We start from the raw sequence: 15,226 nt of genomic DNA on the forward strand, positions 1-15,226 counted from the left end.
AAAAATTTCAAAAATTCCCAGTGCATGAAAAGAGTTGTTGATTGCAGAGCTCTTTGTTTCAGATTATTTTCAGATTCCAGAGTCTAACTTTGTGTCTCTATACCTCTAGCTCCTCTTCTCCACAGGTTTTTGCTCAACTCAACTGGGAATCAGACTGTTCCACTCTGCTTTGACTTCAGTGGAGCTATAATCCTTAAACTATTTCACCACCCCAGCAGAGGTCAGTAGTAGTCTTTCTCATGAGCATTTTTATATTTCTCCCCGGGTTTTTATAGTGGTTAAAGAGCAGCATTTCTCTTTTGTTCTAGACCTGTCTGTTAATGGTGAGCTAGATTCAATTGCAAACGGAGGTTTCAGCAAAATTTTTATTCACCTCAAAACTCACCAGCATGTTGAGGTTGACGCTGAATCACAGAGGGTCATTGTACGAGATGGACAGACAGTGACATATCAAACTGCTGGACAGGATCCCTCGACAGTTGGCAGGTGATTTTGCAGTATAATGGTCAAAACGTATGTTCTCACAGTATTGTTTACAGACGTGCGCCCTTATTCAGTTCTTTTCCCAGGATTTACATGAGGCGATCATTATGTACATCTCTGATGTCAGTTATATATATTGCAAAACATATGAAACCTTAAAAGGGCCGTTTGGGGGCCGTCCATAATTTTAATTGTACACTTTTTTGTATGGAGTATTTTGTGAGATTTGGCTAAATCCATCCATCCATCCATCCATCTTCATCCGCTTTATCCGAGGCCGGGTCGCGGGGGCAGCAGCCTAAGCAGAGAAGCCCAGACCTCCCTCTCCCCAGCCACCTCCTCCAGCTTATCCGGGGGAATACCAAGGCGTTCCCAGGCCAGCCGAGAGATATAATCTCTCCAGCGTGTCCTGGGTCTGCCCTGGGCCTCCTCCCGGTGGGACATGCCCGAACACCTCACCCAGGAGGCGCCCAGGAGGCATCCTTGTCAGATGCCCGAACCACCTCAACTGGCTCCTTTCGATGTGGAGGAGCAGTGGCTCTACTCTGAGCCCCTCCCGGATGGCCGAACCTCTCACCCTATCTCTAAGGGAGAGGCCAGACACCCTTCGGAGGAAGCCCATTTCTGCCGCTTGTATCCGCGATCTCGTTCTTTCGGTCACTACCCACAGCTCGAGGCCATAGGTGAGGGTAGGGACGTAGATCGACCGGTAAATTGAGAGCTTCGCTTTTACACTCAGCTCCCTCTTCACCACGACGGACCGGTGCAGCGTCCACATCACTGCAGCCGCAGCACCAATCCGTCTGTCGATCTCCGGCTCCCTTCTCCCATCACTCGCGAACAAGACCCCGAGATACTTGAACTCCTCCACTTGGGGCAGGAACTCATCCCCGACCCGGAGTGGGCACTCCACCCTTTTCCGGCTGAGGGCTTGGGGTTCGGGGGTGCTTCGCCTCCATGCTGGGGCTCTGGCTGGGCCTTGGGGGCTTCGGTCCTCGTCGGTGTGTCGCCGAGGTTGTGGGCGGGTAGGTGCACGGGGGCTCAGCCCTGGCGCAGGGGGCCTCTGGTGCATCGGCCCAACTGGGGGACTCTTCAACTGGCAGGGAGGTTGTTCCATCCTTGCAGGAGTCCACTCTGCAGGTGGGGGAGAGACATAGGAGAGGTGGAGAATAAACTTAACCTGGGTGTCTATTGTCTTGTGTAGTCTCGGAGATGATTGAATGTTAGGGTGGGTACAGTTTCCTCTGCGGTGGGGTCGGGTGGGCTGCCCCGGGTCCTGTGGGGCTTGGCGGTGCTGCTGCCGTAGGCCCCGGTCTGGATGGGCCTGGGCTCCCTTGCCTTGGTGGGTACCAGAGGACGGGGGTGCCTACTGGGGTCAGCGGGGGAGCTGGCCCTAGGGAGGGGCATCTTGCCCCTCCCTTCTTCTTTTCCTCCCCATCCCCGGCTGCCTCCCTCTTCCCGCTCCACCACACCCACCCACACAGGTAGGGCCTTGGGGTGCAGGTGTGTCACCAGGGTGCAGGGGAGGCCCCCCCGTCCCCTTCTGGCCACCTGTGCCTCAATTTTATTCCACAACTTAGACATTGTTAAAATCTCCCAATTCTTTTAATCTTTGGGCTGAAGGAAGGACAATACTCGGTGTATAAATGCTCAATCAACAATATTTTATTTCCATACAATTCAACCTTTAAGAGCATAAGAACCATCATGATGGGGAGACCTGCCTGCAGAGGGTCACAGCAAGTCTCAAAATGGTGACGGGTTACTCAGCCTTTTATAGCCCCTAGTGGCCCCCACCTAGTCGTAAAAGCTCAAACATTCACATGTTTTTCTCTCACGGCGCCTAAGTTATGACCTCGGCTCCTTGTTTTTCTGCTCTCCGTAAAGGTGGGGGTATGGAATGTGGTCTTTCTCTTCTATTCTAGACACAAGGTCTCCTGCACACAACATTCTCTTCATGATTCAGCAGTATGAAATGTCAAGAAACAGTGTAACACATTCAACAGTGTCGAATAATACAGGTCAATCAAATAGATCTAATGATTTTCACACTCTTTTAAGTCAGAAGTATAATGCAAACTAAAACTACATACTGATCACACACTCTATACTAAGGGGTATAATATGATCTACAGCAGTATCATAATTCAGCTGTCACGGTTCGCGGGTGCAAGCCGTGTGGAATTATTTTGGGACCAAAACAGCAGCTCAGGTGCAGGTGAGTATTTATTGAAGGAAGGACAACGAACAACAAAGGTACTGGGAAAAAGAAACTAAAACCTAAACTGGGTCATACTAACAAAACAAACCAGAACGCAGATGCGGGGAGGTCCGAGGAAACACACACGGAGAGACGCAGGGACATCGAGGGGAAACAACACAGACGAACCAGCAATCACTAAGACAAAAGACACGACTAAAATACACTCAGAGAACACAGGGAGATTACACACAGGTGGGGGACACAGCTGGGAGAGATTAACATGACGAGACAAGGGAGGCAAACTAAAAACACTCACATCAGACGCAGACCTTCACAATAAAACAGGAAACACATACACACAAAGACACAGACTAGGAAACGCAGACTTAACACAGGAGTAGACGGCAGAACGGAATAACACTAAACAGGAGGAAGAACAGAACCAAAATGACACTAATAGAAAACACAAAACGCTGGGTCAAAAGGACCCAGGATCATGACAGTACCCCCCCCTCAAAGGCTGGCCCCAGACAGCCCAAAACAAGAAAACCAAGAAACGCCCAAAACAGAAAACAACCCGACCAGGGCGGGCGGTGGGGGCCCAGGAAGGAGGGCTCGAAGCCAAAACAAAACAGGAGCACCAGAAAACACAACACGAGTCCAAAACCAAAAGACAACAACAAAAGGAGCCCCAAAAAACAGAGTCCAAAACAGAAGAGTTCAGGGGGCCGGCCAGGGGGCCGACCGCACAGGAGTCCAAACAGTTCCGGGGGCCGACCGTGCGGAAGGCCACGGTGGCGATGTGGACCCAGGTCAGGGGGCCGGCCCGGGGGCCGACAACCCAGGAGCCCGGACAGTTCAGGGGGCCGGCCGTGAGGACGGCAGCGGCGCCGACGTGGGCACAGTTCAGGGGGTCGGCCGTGAGGACGGCAGCGGCGGCGACCCAGGCGGAGGCGGTCCGGGGGCCGCCCACGACGGCGATGTCGCCTGGCCAGTGGCCTGGAAGGTGGCCAGTCAGCTGCGGACCCCGACGGGGTAGGACCAGGCGAGGCTGAAGACTCGGAGGCTGGACCAGGCGAGGCTGAAGACTCGGAGGCTGGACCAGGCGAGGCTGATGAGGCCACAGGTGACGGCGAGGAAGCCGGAGACGAAGAGGCCGCAGGTGACGGCGTGGAAGCCGGAGACGAAGAGGCCGCAGGTGGCGGCGTGGAAGCCGGAGACGAAGGCACTGCAGGTGGCGGCGTGGAAGCCGGAGACGAAGGCACTGCAGGTGGCGGCGTAGATGGTGAGGCTGCAGCTGGCGTGAATGAAGAGGCGGCAGCTGGCATGGAAGCCAGAGACGGAAGCGCTGCAGGCGGCGGCGTGGAAGCCGGAGGCGGCGGCGCTGCAGGCGGCGGCGTAGATGGTGAGGCTGCCGCTGGCGTGGATGGTGAAGCTGCAGCTGGCGGCGGCGTGGAAGCCGGAGATGGAGGCGCTGCAGCTGGCGTGAATGAAGACGCGGCAGCTGGTGTGGAAGCCAGAGACGGAAGCGCTGCAGGCGGCGGCGTGGAAGCCGGAGGCGGCGGCGCTGCAGCTGGCGGCGGCGTGGAAGCCGGAGACGAAGAGGCCGCAGCTGGCGGCGGCGTGGAAGCCGGAGACGAAGAGGCCGCAGGTGACGGCGGCGTGGAAGCCGGAGACGAAGAGGCCGCAGGTGACGGCGTGGAAGCCGGAGACGAAGGCACTGCAGCTGGCGGCGTAGATGGTGAGGCTGCCGCTGGCGTGGATGGTGAAGCTGCAGCTGGCGGCGGCGTGGAAGCCGGAGACGGAGGCGCTGCAGCTGGCGTGAATGAAGAGGCGGCAGCTGGCATGGAAGCCAGAGACGGAAGCGCTGCAGGCGGCGGCGTGGAAGCCGGAGGCGGCGGCGTGGAAGCCGGAGGCGGCGGCGCTGCAGGCGGCGGCGTGGAAGCCGGAGGCGGCGGCGCTGCAGCTGGCGGCGTAGATGGTGAGGCTGCCGCTGGCGTGGATGGTGAAGCTGCAGCTGGCGGCGGCGTGGAAGCCGGAGACGGAGGCGCTGCAGCTGGCGGCGGGCGTGAAGCCGGAGACGGAGGCGCTGCAGCTGGCGGCGGCGTGGAAGCCGGAGACGGAGGCGCTGCAGCTGGCGGCGGCGTGGAAGCCGGAGACGGAGGCGCTGCAGGCTGGACGGATCCCTTGGACCCTGCAGCGACGACAGGAGGCAAAGGCCGGACGGATCCCTTGGACCCTCCAGCGACGACAGGAGGCAAAGGCCGGACGGATCCCTTGGACCCTCCAGCGACGACAGGAAGCAAAGGCCGGAGCGGTCCCTCGGACCCTCCAGCGACGACAGGAAGCAAAGGCCGGAGCGGTCCCTCGGACCCTCCAGCGACGACAGGAAGCAAAGGCCGGAGCGGTCCCTCGGACCCTCCAGCGACGACAGGAAGCAAAGGCCGGAGCGGTCCCTCGGACCCTCCAGCGGAGACAGGAGACGAAGGCCGGAGCGGTCCCTCGGACCCTCCAGCGGAAGCCATGACTGAGCCAGCGGTCATGGAGGCCACTAGCTGACACAGAGGTGACTGGCAATGCACCGAGCACTGGTTTTGCCCAGGCAACACTGACACGGAGGAGTTCTCTGAGAGCTGCTTAATCTTCAGGGGTCCAGAAACAGCTGGGGGGTGAAACCTAGCTTCTGGGGAGGCCCTGGAGTGCATTACTTCGCTTGAATCTCCCTGGGAGGAACTTAGACCTTCTCCCTGCATGAAGTGAGTGTGTGAGACTGGTGACGGAATGAGCGACGGAGCTGCGGGGGACACTGGAGCTGCGGGGGACACTGGAGCTGCGGGGGACACTGGAGCTGCGGGGGACACTGGAGCTGCGGGGGACACTGGAGCTGCGGGGGACACTGGGGCCTGAACTACAGGCGGCACTGGGGCCTGAACTACAGGCGGCACTGGGGCCTGAACTACAGGCGGCACTGGGGCCTGAACTACAGGCGGCACTGGGGCCTGAATTGCGGGTGAAACTTGGAGCACTGGAGGCTGGGCAGCTAAGTGAGCCACTGGAGGCTGGGCAGCTAAGTGAGCCACTGGAGGCTGGGCAGCTAAGTGAGCCACTGGAGGCTGGGCAGCTAAGTGAGCCACTGGAGGCTGGGCAGCTAAGTGAGCCACTGGAGGCTGGGCAGCTAAGTGAGCCACTGGAGGCTGGGCAGCTAAGTGAGCCACTGGAGGCTGGGCAGCTAAGTGAGCCACTGGAGGCTGGGCAGCTAAGTGAGCCACTGGAGGCTGGGCAGCTAAGTGAGCCACTGGAGGCTGGGCAGCTAAGTGAGCCACTGGAGGCTGGGCAGCTAAGTGAGCCACTGGAGGCTGGGGAGGTGTGGTGGAGCGAGACTGGGACGAGGAGGCGGGAAGATTGTGTAGCTCTGAACGTGGAAGTCCCAAATACAAGGCAAAGGATTGCAGCGGAGTAAGCCCAGTGTCCTCCACCACATAAGCCTTCTTTCGCCGCAGCTTGCCCCTCCTGCAGGGCCTGAGTTCTGAAAGCAGCGGTGGAATGACATCAGAAAACTGAGCTGAAAGCGGCTGCTGAGCAGGCGATGAGCTGTTCACAAAATCATCTGCTGCACAGAAGACAGTCCCGGAATAAACAGTTCCACAGTCCGAAGATAGAAAAGAGTCCTCACTCACCACAGCCGGCGAATTAGAAGTCCGAACAACCGGCTGTGGGGTGGCGCGCCGACGGCGCGATCGGCGTTTCCTCCCCGCAGACGGCTCCGACGAGCCGGGCAAGAACACATCCGGCGAGTCGGGCAGCGGGGCAGGAGTGGCGGAGAGAAGGTGTGGTGTGAGGTGAAGAAAAGCCTGCATGGTCGGGGGAAGAGACTCCAGTAGCCATGGCAGGCTGGAAAAGAGCCGTTGTAGCCGGCTTTCCACTACGCGGCGAAGCTCTTCCGGGGGGTGTTCCAGCCACAGGCCGAGAAGATTCTCCACATTATAAATGATGTCGTCCCGGAGCTCTTCCGACGGATTTACTGCTGCTGGGTCCATGTTGGCTGGTTCGTGCTGTCACGGTTCGCGGGTGCAAGCCGTGTGGAATTATTTTGGGACCAAAACAGCAGCTCAGGTGCAGGTGAGTATTTATTGAAGGAAGGACAACGAACAACAAAGGTACTGGGAAAAAGAAACTAAAACCTAAACTGGGTCATACTAACAAAACAAACCAGAACGCAGATGCGGGGAGGTCCGAGGAAACACACACGGAGAGACGCAGGGACATCGAGGGGAAACAACACAGACGAACCAGCAATCACTAAGACAAAAGACACGACTAAAATACACTCAGAGAACACAGGGAGATTACACACAGGTGGGGGACACAGCTGGGAGAGATTAACATGACGAGACAAGGGAGGCAAACTAAAAACACTCACATCAGACGCAGACCTTCACAATAAAACAGGAAACACATACACACAAAGACACAGACTAGGAAACGCAGACTTAACACAGGAGTAGACGACAGAACGGAATAACACTAAACAGGAGGAAGAACAGAACCAAAATGACACTAATAGAAAACACAAAACGCTGGGTCAAAAGGACCCAGGATCATGACATCAACTGCTTTGATTCCAGATATAAGGTAACATATGATAACAGAATAATCTCACAATTCCCCCTTTTGATCTCTTTTTTTAAGAGATCACTTATAACATACACTCCAGCGTTACAAGGTCCAGTTCTTCTTGGTCCTGAGGCCCTCTGTCCCCCTTTAACGGGTGGACCATATGTGGGATGACCTCTTGTGTTTACGCAGTTCAGATGCAAGAAAAATTAGATTTACAACAATAACAGCAGTTACAGATGACACTCCCATCACTCCCAGTTCTCCCACAGCTTTATTTTGGTGCTCCAGTTTTCCACCCCCATTTTGATGCCACCTTATACCTTTCAAATATACTCAGACTAGAACCTCTGTCTCAGGAGCTTTTAACCTTTATTTTATTGCTGCAGCTACCAGTATCTTCCAGTTGGGTGATTCTCAGCTTCTTTCTTCGACCTCCGGGGTTAGACCAGCCTTTAGTCGTTGCACAGATCAGGGATTATTCTGCCCGATTCCAAACAAAGATCTGTGTATTTTGGGGTCACCGCCGTGTCCCCTTTTGCCAAGAGCCCTCGAACCTCGTTGGTCTGGTGTTCCTAGATTTTGGCCAACCCCTTCATGGTTATTGCTGTGTTTATGGGATCCATCTTCTCGAGGAGCCCAAACGCCATGACACTTGACCCCAGTTGCTGTCTCGGCAGTCCCTACATCTGTCTCTGCTGTGAAGGGTCCTCGTATCTCCGTGACCTCGTCTGGTGTCTGTTCCTCTCTCTGTAAGGCAGAAAATCAAAACACCTCTCTCCCTAGCCTTGATAATCTAATGTTGTTATCCGTTGTTCTTCTAGTGATTCAAAACAAATTAACCATTTTTATTCTAACACTATAAGCTTAAGTTTTACCATACCTAAATTATTAAACACACAAATAAAGTCATAAAAATTTTTATATAACCATTGTTTGATGTTCAAACTCAACTTCCATTGCTTGATGTTCAAACTCAACTTCCACTCCCCCCTTTTTGACACACTCCCATGTGTCAATTCACCGGAGCTAGAAAATTAAAAAGGTTAGTGACATCATATCTCAGACCTCAAAATTAGCATTAGCAACCAAAGGGTTAAGTCTGCAGTTCCACACTCTCATGTGAAGCTACCGTCTCCTCCTCCAGTCTCTCTTATCCTCCTGCTCCTGCAAAAACAAAACAAAACAAAGCGAAGCATCCACCCTTCTCTTGCCGGCTAGGTGAATTGTTCGTTGGCATTTACTAATCCTAAAGTTGGTGCAGTCATTGTCTCAGTATCAAGTCAGTCAAAACTTTTAGTCCGTCCATCACCGTCCAGTCACATGCATCCATTCACACCCATTCATACCAGATGTTGCTGATAATGGAGTCTCGCGCGACCTATTCGAGCATCCATCACCAGCAAGATGATGTCATCATTTTAAAGGAAACTATTCCTTGTTTTTTGGACTGGATTGACTCGCTGCAATCCTGTTAGACTCAGGACTTACCACACAATCAGTGTCCCATATAAGTGAATTTCTCCCAAGCCAATTACAATCATGGAGAAGCACACTTTGCAACTGTTTACAGTAATAATATTTTATAGCGCTTTAAATCTCAATCTTTCAGGCCTGGTTTAAAGAGCTGATTGTTAAATCATGAACTCACAAAATATCACCACCGGTGGATCACACCTCTCAGATGTTTTTTTCCTCAGTGCACTGTAACAAAAACGAAAACAGACGTAACCAACAAAATACTAATAAAAATAACACAAACTAGGGCCCGTTGCAGACATGTCCAAGCATAAAACTATCCCTCTCTCGCTTACGAGAAAGAACACAAGCCAAAGCTCACTGATAAAATCAAGCTAGCGCTAAGCAAAACCAAAAAATCAACCAGAAATTCACAGGAACGTTTTGCTTCCTGCCGGGACAATATTGTGTGGGAATGAGAACCTCAGGTGCCGTGACACCTTTTGTTCCTCCTTGAATTAAATTTCAATCACAGAAAATGCACTACTCCGACCTAAAACTTACACTATTAATTCATCATTTTCACTCTGTGCCACTGTTCCTCATCAGGGCTGTGTGAAGCACAGCAAAGAATTCAGTCAAGGCCTTGAGCCATAAACAGATATCACACACAGACATTGTTTTCATAACCCAACTGTTTCAGACCGTACCCCTAAAATCTACATAAATGTCCTCTGGGTGACATAAAACACATTTTAAGTAATCAATGGTAATCAATGGCTCCTCATAAAAATGATGTATTGGGATATTTGTGTGCAGCATTTTGCATATCAGCATAAGCATTTGTTAGCAAAGCATTCTTCATTGCATCAGCGTGTGTGTGTGTGTGTGCACATCACTCTTCGCTTACAAGCGTGTGCATGTGTATGTGTATGTGTATGTGTGTGGATCACTTCTCAGTGAATCAGCATTTCAATGTGTGTGTATGTGATTTTTCACTGAAGCAATCAGTGTATGTGTTTGTATGTGTGTTTCTCTTCATTCTGAGTCAGTGTATGTAGACGTGTGTGTTTGTGTTCATCACTTTCCTGTTCTGGTGTCTTGGGTAAACCACAGCCTGAAGCATGCCCTGGGGTCCTGCCCTCCTCCTTTTCAGTCTGTTTGCCACCATTGCTGCTGCTGCTGCTCAAAGTTCTGTCCATCCTGGTTCTGACCCCAATTGGGGCAGTCCTTTCTCCAGTCCATACTCACTGCAGGTGAAACCTGCATCTTCCTCTGTGTTTTTGTCCATTCTGAGGTGCCTTTTGACCTCAGCTGGTCCTTCGGTCTCGGTCACGCCCTTTTCTCTGCTGCCCGATCATGCATGTTGGTCCGTGACTGTCCTGCACAGTGTTAATGCAGAGTTGTTAAGGTCAGCATTCCTTTGCTCGGCCTCACTTTTCATTCGGGCTTGGCGGGCGTCTCGTCACAGCTCTGTCAGCTTGAAGCTGTCTGAGAATTTTCCCCCGTGTAGTGAAGCGGGCCTTAGGTTTAGTGCTCTCCGTCTCTGCTGCATGAGATCGCATTCCTGCAGCACTGTTGACATTTTCAGGTTGTTGTTGTGGGTCCAGCTGTTGCAGCATTTGGTCAGGGTCACGTAGAGGGGAGAGCAGGAGTCCAGGTCAGCCTCGGCTTTCAGGACCGGCAAAGCAGCCTGTAATTAAACATAAAGAGAAAAAACAAAAAACAAAAACAAAACAAACCAAAAACAAACAGAAGTGTACGAACAGGAAAATGATGTTGTATTGGCTGTGTTACAAAGAGGGGGAGAAACACCGGGCCAGGCCCTGTGTCAGCCTCTCTCTTTTTTTTTTTTTTTTTTTTCTCACGATATAATCAACTCATAACCCACCAAGTTGACAGGACAACATGCACATGTTCAAATTCTTAAGATCATGTTTAAACTCACAAAAGAGAATTTTCTTTCCGTCAGTAATCACTTGTGTTGTTCAATCATCAGAAAACATCTCACACTTTGACTGTTAACCACTAAATTTGTTATTTCATCACTAGTTGGTCATACCAGTCTCTTTATTTTCTTTTTCTTTGAAGCTAAATTGTTGTCCTGCAACCCAGAGGGTTTATTTGTTAGTAATGAATAAACTTCATCATTTAACAACAGAAGTATGTTAATTTTTGCTGCTTTAACCTTGCTGGAAAATCTTCACATGTTCATGAGTGTAAGCTGTTTTTCATTGCATGTGTGTACATTTATAGGCAGGTTAATTTTAACTTTTTCTCAAACTAGGCGTTACCTTACAAGGAGCCTTTTCTCACATTTCTCTGCTCGTGTGTGTGTTTTTGTTTCACCTTTTGTTGTGATGCTCGGACGCCTTCCCAACCTCCACAAGTTTGTTGGCCCCAATTTTGTGTTAAAACTTCTCTTAATTTCTCCTCTAATTCTCTCCTCGCTGCTGTCTGTTTCACAGCTGCTGATTCGTGCTGGGTGTGGTTCCCATTACTATAATTTTGCTTCGCTGCTGTGCTTGTGGGGCAGTTGGTCCAGGTCCGTAGCCACCTGTATTAACACACTAAGAGATTTATTTAATATCATTGTCATCATTGTTAAACAGATAAGCAGGCAACACGCCCACCTTGACAGCGCAAACTGCACGTCAGTCTCCCAACATATTCCTCTCTCTACTCCTCAATAATTCTCCACTACACACCTCTTACTGTCTCTCTCTCCTTTTTTTATTATTTTTTATTACACCACAGAGTAATACACCCAATTATGCCCGTCTATCTCTATGTGGCTCCAAATTCCCTCTTTATTTAATTTCACACTCGTCAGGGGACAGGCACACAACAATTTCAACCACTGAAACGAGGAATTCAACCTTTTTATATTTCACCTATGATAGAACTCAACCTTAGATGTGAAAGCATTCTCTTGTTCTATTCCAGAGTAAATGTGAACCCGTGACTACACAGCGGTTCCAGTGTTACTCTGTTATCGTTTGAGGGCCCTGAGTTCTCAGGTGATAAACCTGGACCTCCAGACGCCGCTGGTCCGTGCGTCGCGTCCAACACACGGTGGGGGAGCCAACCCCAGGACAAACTTAATTTCCACAGGTCCACTAGGCGTCAACCTTTGATCTTAAAGCATTCTCTTCGCACTAATGTCCTCCTATTCACACATCAACCGTCACTGTCACTGTGTTCACGCTTCACACACAGAGCGCGCCTCACACACACAGAACAACACCCAGAGCGCGCCTCACACACACAGAACAGCACCCAGAGCGCGCCTCACACACACAGCGCGTTTCACCAGCAGTGAGACTCACAGAGAGCGCTTTTCATAAGCGGAAATTTACACAGAAACCTCTAAGCTCAACTGTTAGAACTCTTCCAAGCACAACCGCACCATAGACCATGTACCCCTTTTCACTGCGCTTATGGCCGCCACCACGGGCAAAATCGCATCATAAACAGAAGTGATGCCTACGTCCCCGAGGCTCAAAACCGACACCATAAACCAGCGTCTGCTTTACCTTTAATCGGGGTGAAGTAAATATTTTACTTATAATTTTATGACCGCAGCCCTCGAGGCTTAACCGACACCATAAACCACCGTCTAACCTCTATTCAATGTGCTGAAACCAGCTACCACTCATGCTGCACTTACGACCGCATCACCAGAACACGGCCGCATCATAAACCAAAACCTACGGACGCGTTACGCATTACGCGTTACTGGCGCTTAACCGACACCGTAAGCCAGCATCTGCTTAACCTTAATTTTATACTAATTTTATGGCCGCATCAACGAGGGCTTAACCGACACCATAAACCAACTTCAAAACCTCTATTCAATGTACTGGACTTATGGCCGCGTCTCCAAAAGATTCTAATGTATTATTGCTACAGAAGCCAGTCTTAGACAAAGTTAAATGTGGAAGGTAAAGTGGGCTGCAACTAGCTCAACGTAGTGTATTATTAGTTTCTTGGTAGAAGCAGTTTATCTAACACACTGGAATTCAGCCTCAACTTATGTTGTTAGTATCTCATGCCAAAAACCAGACACCGACAAATTTAATGTGAAAATACGTGTAACTCAGCGAACAGATTAATTTGGAAAGCCCAATATGCACATTTGGTATTTATAATACAACAGGCTGTGCTTACCTTTCTGTTTGGACCGGTCCTCTGTTCGCCTCGCCCCACGATCTCACCACAGGCCAAATCTGCCCCTCCTCAGCACGCCAAAGATCCGGGTCACGGCACCAAGTTGTTAAAATCTCCCAATTCTTTTAATCTTTGGGCTGAAGGAAGGACAATACTCGGTGTATAAATGCTCAATCAACAATATTTTATTTCCATACAATTCAACCTTTAAGAGCATAAGAACCATCATGATGGGGAGACCTGCCTGCAGAGGGTCACAGCAAGTCTCAAAATGGTGACGGGTTACTCAGCCTTTTATAGCCCCTAGTGGCCCCCACCTAGTCGTAAAAGCCTAAACATTCACATGTTTTCTCTCTTACGGCGCCTAAGTTATGACCTCGGCTCCTTGTTTTTCTGCTCTCCGTAAAGGTGGGGGTATGGAATGTGGTCTTTCTCTTCTATTCTAGACACAAGGTCTCCTGCACACAACATTCTCTTCATGATTCAGCAGTATGAAATGTCAAGAAACAGTGTAACACATTCAACAGTGTCGAATAATACAGGTCAATCAAATAGATCTAATGATTTTCACACTCTTTTAAGTCAGAAGTATAATGCAAACTAAAACTACATACTGATCACACACTCTATACTAAGGGGTATAATATGATCTACAGCAGTATCATAATTCAACTGCTTTGATTACAGATATAAGGTAACATATGATAACAGAATAATCTCACAACATCCACATTACTCACACTCTCATAACACATATATATATAGAGCCTTGAGGGTGGCCACAGCTGGACTGGCCATCGGAGTTCCATATTGAGGTGAAAAGCGATTTGTCCCGTACTTCAGCTAGAATTAAAAAATAGACACAAAGCTGGAGTTATTCTGTCTTTGCTGCGCAGTTGCATCTACTTCTCTCATTCACTCCCCCTTCCTCTCCTGTTATTACTTCAAACATGAAACTGATCAATGATCAGCTGATCGGCTTTTCTTCCGCAAGTCCAGTCTTTCTTGTTTGTTTATCGCCCACTTTGGTTTCATATGAAAAAAAAATTATTGCCCATTTTTGAGCCTTTGTTAAGGCCAGATCACATCCAGGAATGTTCCAGATTTTTTTCAGCCACAAATGTTTACTTAAAATCGGTTGGGTAAGTCCAATGAGTACATGTGACCAAATAAATGGTAAGAGCATGTCCAATGCTAACAAGGACTCAGGCACTTTCCAGGTCATCTATGGTTTCTTCATGTTCATGTTTCATGGCCAGCATGGCCAGGATTAAATTCATTAAAGGGTTGCCTAATTTTTTTGAAGATGAAAGTTTGTTTCCCTCTCACCAGAATCATTTTAGTTTTTTGGACAATGTCATTTGTCAAACCTTAATAGGTGGTCTGTATTTTTACACATTACAGACACCATAAAACCATTAGTGTCACGATGCTGACTCATAATGTGTTTTTGCAAGGTAAACAGCAGAACCATCAGAATGAACAGTACTTACGTGCTGTTATTCAAAACATCCATGATAAATTACAGATTAATACATTAGCTTGTTAAACATTTCCTGGACTCCAACATTTCTTCTTGGAGAGTTTTGAAGAAACCACCAAAGAACCGCATGGCTATTTATTGATAGACCTCACACCAACCTGCCCAGAGTGGGGATACTGCCTGAACAGCAGCTTTGTCTTTTTATTTTAAGAGGAAAAATAACCAAAGAAACCAAAAAGTAACCCTTACTTTTTCCAACGACACTGATAGAAGAAAATTTGACTCTGGATTAGAGCCTGGTACTGACAGTTTTTGATGATGTCTTTTTTTTTATCTGTCTGCTGATCTCTGGTCTGGGCCTCTCCTTATTGATGCATCTCTCTCAGGCTTGTATTAATCTTGGGGGTGACAGTCAAAGTCAATACTGCCCAGTCAGAGGCTGTCAAAGTGACTCTGATTGTTAGCAGTTTAAAAAGTTCATGACTTTAAACTGGTAGAGGTTCAGTTCTGGGACAGAATTTAAAGCCCATTGTTCTTCCAGAGTTTCTTCAGCTGGTTTATGGACTCTGCAAACATATATCCAAAGCTTCTCTGGTGTAGATGCCCTGTTGTTTGTGTTGGGCTGAGCAGCGAAAGGCTGCAGGGCCTCATGCCCACAGTGGTGAAAAGTTCTCATTCTTCGTAGCTGATTTCTCAGTTAAATTTTAGTGTTAAAGTAATTTGTTATTTATTTGCACTCTCTCCCCCCCTTGAAACTAGGTTGTGATGTTGACAATTTTTTTTTATTGATCTGGTAAAAGCCTGCCTTGCTGCTC

Source organism: Oreochromis aureus, linkage group 5, assembly GCF_013358895.1.
Source record: "Oreochromis aureus strain Israel breed Guangdong linkage group 5, ZZ_aureus, whole genome shotgun sequence".
NCBI classification, from domain to species: Eukaryota; Metazoa; Chordata; class Actinopteri; order Cichliformes; family Cichlidae; genus Oreochromis; species Oreochromis aureus.